The sequence below is a fragment of the Quercus suber genome, unplaced genomic scaffold (assembly GCF_002906115.3).
Source record: "Quercus suber isolate HL8 unplaced genomic scaffold, Cork oak 2.0 scaffold_1128, whole genome shotgun sequence".
Lineage (NCBI taxonomy): Eukaryota > Viridiplantae > Streptophyta > Magnoliopsida > Fagales > Fagaceae > Quercus > Quercus suber.
The window spans coordinates 85,841-92,909 of record NW_027070532.1 but is presented as its reverse complement, the minus strand read 5'-3'; the positions used below and the strand labels follow the sequence as shown (position 1 = coordinate 92,909).

The 7,069-nt window shown below is 35.3% G+C and overlaps 1 pseudogene; it reads left to right on the top strand.

Moving 5' to 3' along the window:
- Nucleotides 1-2,167: 2,167 nt before the first annotated feature.
- LOC112021759 (cationic amino acid transporter 1-like) lies at nucleotides 2,168-6,856 on the top strand (annotated as a pseudogene).
- Nucleotides 6,857-7,069: the final 213 nt, after the last annotated feature.

Sequence of the window (7,069 nt, the reverse complement as noted above, 5' to 3'; positions counted from 1 at the left end):
GGCTGATGTGAAGAAGTTTCTGTACGATCTTCGGATGCAAGCTGAGGTGATTGTTGTAACGATGAAATCGTGGGATTCACAGGCAGAGGGTGGGTCTCAGCCAGATGATTCAATGGAGGCATTCACTGGTGCGCAACAGCGGGTTGCTGCATACTTAGCTGAGATGAAGGCAGCGGCTGAGAAAAATGGGACCCCACTAATGGCTGATGGAAAGTCAGTTGTTGTGAATGAGCAGCAGGTGGAGAAGTTTCTTTACACAACTCTGAAGTTAAATTCAACGATACTAAGATACTCAAGAATGGCTGCAGTTGTGCTTGTGAGCCTACCGCCGCCTCCAGTGAACCACCCGGCATATTTCTACATGGAGTACATGGATTTGTTGGTAGAGAATGTTCAAAGGCTTTTGATGGTTAGAGGATACCGTAGAGATGTGGTAACTCTGTTCACATAGTTGTCAGTGGACTGCAATTCTGGACCGTAATTACTGCATTGTTCATATTATTATTATTATTATTATTTTTTTGTTCCCCCCTCTCTAATTTTTGTATTTTAAATGTTACATTTATTCTTTTTTATTCTCTTTTGCAAAAAGCGGTATTTTGTTATTTCATTCACTAATGTAGAAATTTTGGAATTACTCGTTCTTTTGGGGGAACTTTATAATTTTAGTAAAAAGTTTAGAATCAAATTTCACAGAATTGAGACAATCTTTCTTTGAACTACAACATACATTTGATAAATATTTAAGATTTCTCTTTACGTGGCAACCATTTTGATGGAGCATCTCTCTCTCTCTCTCTCTCTCTCTGATACACACACAAGTCATTCAGAGATTTTTCTTTCGTTTTAAAGTTTTACTTAACAACCATTGATTGAAATTTGCATGCGCATGTATATTATTATAGTACTACCACCAAAGTTGGTTACTCTTCATTTTCCCTCTTGAAAAATCTTGGTTTTTTTGTTTTTTTTTTTTTCAACTTGATGGTAGGTTATGATTGTGTAGGGTACTTTAGAATTAACTCCCTTTACAAGATTGATGTGGCAATTTTTAAATACAAAACAAAAATTATTTAAAAAATCATATATATATATATATATAATCAAGGGAGAGAAAATTCAATTAAAATCTAAATAAGAGTCTAATCTTGTGTCATGTGTCCTATTTAAACTTTTTAATTTTTGTGTCAAATAAGTTAATTAAGTATAAAATACAAAAAGTCCAATATAAATGAACCATAAAAAATCCAATATAAATGAACCATAAAAAATCCAATTATATATCTAAAATTAAGGAAAGAGAAAGTTTGAAAGATTATGCTTTTCAATTTCATTTTTTTGTGTAGTTAAAATTAATTCAAATTTATCAACTTTTTACATAATACTATGAGCAATGCTTATTTATTAAGTAAAAATTTATTTATAAGTGTATGTGTTATACCTATGCATATACATGAGGTTTTAAACTACTTTATTTATCATGTTGTGCATGATACCATTCAGATTCAATATACAAGTCTTTTGTACTAAAATTGATGGCAACTTTAACATTTTTCTATAATTAATGTCATTCTTTGATGGGGTTAAATTGATTGTCATTGTGTGAATATCCTTTGTCTATTGTCTTTAAAAGTTATAGAGATTAGTTGCTTTGTGACGCTGCTATTATCAACGGAATTTTTCCAGCTGTTTGGTATCTGCCTTAGTGGCACAAGGGACAGAGGTCAGTTATGTTTTTCTGTAGAAAAAACATGTACAGGGTCTACGTTTTGCAGTAGGAATCAACGTCTTATAAAGTTATGATTCTCGGATTTATCTCCCACTTTGAAGTTTCAGTGTATTTATAAAGCTTCTGAACATGCTCGCTGGCAAAATCTTTGAAAATAGAGGTTCTTCAAATCAGGTTGATATGTTTTAGTTTTCTCTTATTCTTATGGTTCTTAAACTTTTGATCATTTTTAGGAAAAGAAGAGTTCAACTGTTATCATTTTTGCATTTTTTTTGTTGCCTTAGAAAGCAAAAGCTACAATAAAATAAGAAAGAATATGCAGTCATTTGCTTCACTCACATAAGAATCCAATATGACTGTTTCCGTTGACTTGCAACTTGTTCAAACTATATGACAATAAAAAAAAAAAAAAACAATATTATGCCTGTATTCTGCATCCAAAATTTTCATTCAAATTGGACCCACTTTCATTTTTTGTGCATATTACTAGAATGGCTGGGACTGAAGCGTCAATAAATGGTTTTCATGACTTCCCCAAGAACTCATTCCAGAGTTGGGGCAACTATTTCCAAGCACTAATGGAAATACCACACCGGTTGTTGGACCGGATTATGAGCCGATCACTTGACCAAACGGAGCTGGTGAAAGTGAAGGCTGAGAGCCAGCATGAGATGAAGAAGACACTGACTTGGTGGGATCTCATTTGGTTTGGCATGGGCGCTGTTATTGGTTCTGGTATCTTGGTGCTCACTGGTCTTGAGACCCAGTCACATGCTGGTCGTGCTGTTGTGTTATCTTATGTTATTTCTGGAATTTCTGCCTTGCTTTCTGTTTTCGGTTACACTGAGTTTGCCGTGGAGATCCCTGTAGCAGGTAAAAGCTTTTTGATCCTACAATTTTTTCCCCCATTAAAAATGATAAAAAATCTAGTTTTTATGTCCATCGTATGATCAAGTGGTTTGTATACTACTGATCACTTCATCTTCACTATCAAGGCTGGCCCTTCCACTAGGCCAATTAGGCCATTGCCTAAGGTCCCCAAGTGGAAGGGGCTCAAAATTTTGAAAAAGAAGGGATAGTAGAAATTAAAATTGAAAGTTTTCAGTTCTTATTGGGTATGACTATTTGGTATAATATATTATTTGCTGTCAACTTTATTAGTAAATGTGGGGCTAAAAAGTCAGGCAGCCTCGGCCCACTTCAAACCAGGCCCAGAGGCCCATGCCGAGGATGCATGTGGGGTTCGAGGATAAAAGTACGATGTCTAGCCCCCAAGGAACAGGTTCGAGGACGACCCCGTCCTCGGACATTCGAGACCTCAGAAATACACGAGCACCCTACTACCAAAGAGGGGTCTTTTTAAATATCCGAGAAGGAAAGGGCAAGCGCCACGCGTCGACAACGGGAGCACGGTGAAGGAGCAAGTCTAAGGCGAGCTGTCACCTTCACATTAAATGCCCTCAACTAACGTCCTGGCCGCATTAATGAGGAGGAGATTACAGAACAGTGTTGCCTTGGTTGCCGCAACCCACAGGAAGAACGGGAAGGTGGCTGATGGGACAGGTACTCAAGTGGTGGTCTGGTTGCTCAACAAATGTAGAGCTGTGATCAATGGGGAAAGGAGTATATAATGTAAGGGATCCCTCTTAAGGAGGGGGTTTTTTTTTGGAAAAAGGGAAAAAGGGAGGAAGTCATAAGAACAGCAAGCTCGCCGGAGAAAGGTCGAGGAGCATCATTGTTCACGTTCATCTGAGAACTACCACGCGTGGTCGTTGCACCCCTTACTAGGACCTAGTTCTTGACCCTGCTCTCTACAAATCAATTGCAGGGCCAGCTGGGCTTGAGTCCATTCCCGTAATACACTGGGAGGCCTGAACCTGGTCCCTACAGTAAAAATTTACAATTAATTAAAAGGTCTCATTTCTTATTTTAAAGGATATAGAGAGAATGGATTTACATTTGCTATGAATTCATCTAAAAAAATTGCAAATGGAAATAGAACCTATATTTTATGAGGAACATATAATTCATAGAAAGAAACAATTTAATGAAATGTTCATAATGAGACAGCATGATCTGCTAAAGAATCTTTTAGAATTGATTATTACTTATATATAAATAATAGATAAAGCAACTAGTTCAATTGAGAATAGATTTGAACAATTTCAAATATATGAAGATATTTTTGATTTTCTATTTAACTTCCTGAAATTGAAATCACTAGATGATGATAGTTTGCAAAAATATTGTCTTAAAACAAACATGATATTTATTATGATATTAATGGTTTAGATTTATTTTCAGAGTTAAAAGTCTTAAAAGAAATTTTGCAAATAAAAGAATATACTCCAATTTACATACTAAATTATATAAAAAAGGTTAGATTCATTTTTAAATACATGCATTGCTTATAGAATTTTACTAACAATACCTATTTATGTTACTTCTGCAGAAATAAGTTTTTCAAAATTAAAATTAATAAAATCATATCTAAGATTGAAAATGTTCCAAGAAAGATTAAGTAGATTAACTATATTATCGATTGAAAATGAGATGTTAGAGAAGAACTTAAATACAAGAATTTAATTAGTCAATTTGTATCTCAAAAGGCAAGAAAAATAGATTTTAAATAAAAAAATTATAATAAAAAATTAATTTAATCAATACATAAATATGAAAAAAAAAGTCACATTTTAGTTCTTGTCTAAGGGCCCAAAATGTCTAGGGCTGACCTGTTCACTATTTATATCAAATTACATGGTTATATCTATATTCAGATTTTCATAATCAACGGTAAACAATAAAGTCTATAAAATTCATGAAAATAGCAATTGTAAAAAATATACCATTGTCCAACATCTCTTAATGAGATTTAAATTTGGTACTCGGGTGAAATTAGATCTTTAAGAATAAGAGGGTCAAAGTAATAAAATAAAAATTAATCCAATTTAAGAAGGTTACATTGGAAATATGAATAATTGGGGGAGGGGTATCTATATATTATTTTAAGATTTTAACTTACCACCTATGAGTAGTTCTTTCCTACAATTTAACTTATTTGTTTAGGTACAATTTAACTTATTGGTATAAATAAATCCCATTCTTCACGAACAACTAATTATTTAACTCAAAAAAAAAAAAAAAAAATACAACTGTACATTTATCCACTCTTAACAAGTAAGCAAATCAACAAATTAATAAAAACATCCATATGCATATCATAAGACCAAGGTGAAGGATTGTGTGACTTACCAAAAGAGTAATAAACAAAGAAATAGTAATTTTATGGTCCTAAAGGATTCCAAATAGCATTAAATAACAATATAATTAATATCCAAAACCTTAATTAGCAGGAAAATGCAACAATGGAGTTCAATTTCCATGCGACACAATAATGCTCGAATATTATTAGGTATGTTTAGAATAGTGACATGGTACGTACGTACGCCACACCAAAAACTATTAGCCACTTGATATGAAAATGTAACCTAAGCTCAAAAGGTTTTAAAAATAATTCTTGTATTACATAGGTGGTAATTGACACAAAACGCTACTATATTGTAGGAGGTTCATTTGCCTACCTAAGGGTAGAGCTTGGAGATTTTGTGGCCTTCATTGCAGCCGGCAACATTATCATCGAATATGTGATCGGTGAAGCTGCTGTTGCACGTTCATGGACATCATATTTTGCCACTCTCTGCAACCACCAACCTGACGATTTCCGCATCGTAGTCCATTCGCTCCCAAGCGACTACCAATCACTAGACCCCATTGCTGTTGTTGTCATTTTCATCATCTGTATCCTCGCCGTCACAAGTACCAAAGCCTCATCACGTTTCATTTATGTCGCCTCAATTGTTCATCTCATTGTCATCATCTTTATCATCATTGCCGGTCTTACAAAAGCCAATCCCAAAAACTACACCCCATTTGCTCCTTTTGGTGCTCGAGGCATGTTCCAAGCTTCAGCTGTACTATTCTTCGCCTATGTTGGATTTGATGCTGTTTCAACTATGGCTGAGGAAACTAAAAATCCAGCTAGAGACATCCCGATTGGACTTGTTGGCTCAATGGTTATAACCACATTGGCCGCCTATTGTTTACTAGCTATGACGCTATGCCTTATGCAACAGTACGCTAATGTTGATAAAGATGCTCCATACTCGGTAGCATTTCAAGCCGTAGGTATGGGTTGTGCTAAGTATATAGTCGCACTTTGAGCATTAAAAGGCATGACTTCAGTTCTGCTTGTTGGAGCTGTTGGTCAAGCTCGGTATCTTAAACATATTGCACGTACACACATGATGCCTCATTGTTTAGCTAATGTCCATGAAAGGACTAAAACACCCATTAATGCCACGGCTATCATGCTTGTAGCAACCGCAATCATTGCCTTTTTCACACCGCTTACCATTCTTGCAAACCTTCTCTCAGTGTCTACACTGTTCATTTTTATGCTTGTAGCTGTTGCGCTTATTGTAAGGCGCTACTATGTTAGTGGGGTGACAACACAAGTGAATCGTATTAAGCTCATTGTGTGTCTTGTTCTTATACTAGGGTCTTCATTTGGGACTGCTGTTTATTGGGCCCAAAGTGATGGTTGGATTGGATACACAATAACTGTGCCAATTTGGTTTGTTGAACAATGGGGCTTCGGCTTTTTGTTCCACATGCAAGAAATCCAAGACTTTGGGGTGTACCATTGGTTCCATGGCTCCCTTCAGCATCCATTGCTATTAATTTTTTTCTACTTGGGTCTATAGATAAAGCATCGTACCTAAGGTTTGGCATATGGACTGGAATTCTATGGTTTTCTATTTATTTTTCGGATTACACTTGTCCTATGACGATGCAAAGGCAAAGGCAAAGGCAAAGGCATCTAGGGATAGGAGGATGGATGAGCAGTTGAAGGTGCTGGAGGAGGTTCCGGCTCAAGAGTTTGTGAACGTTGGCAATGCTTCTACACTTGGCGCCACTTAGATATTTATCATCGTCACTTATTATATTGGTGTTATTTAAATCTTGAATACATCTGTTGAAAACATTATAAAGTACCAGTTGAGTTACATGTGTAGAAGCATCATAATTGTTTATATTGTGAAAGAACTAATAGAATTTAGCTGTTACAGTGGCCACAAGTATGCTTCCACACTAGGTGCAACTTAGATGTTTATCATCCTCTTTATTATAAAAGGTGTCATGTAATGGATAATGGTAATACATATGTATGTTGTTAATTAATAACAGTTTATAATGAGGTGATAGTATTTATTTATAGTATTTCGACGGGTGGGCTCATAATAGGGTAAATTAGTGGCCTAGATAATTTTTTCAAAGTGC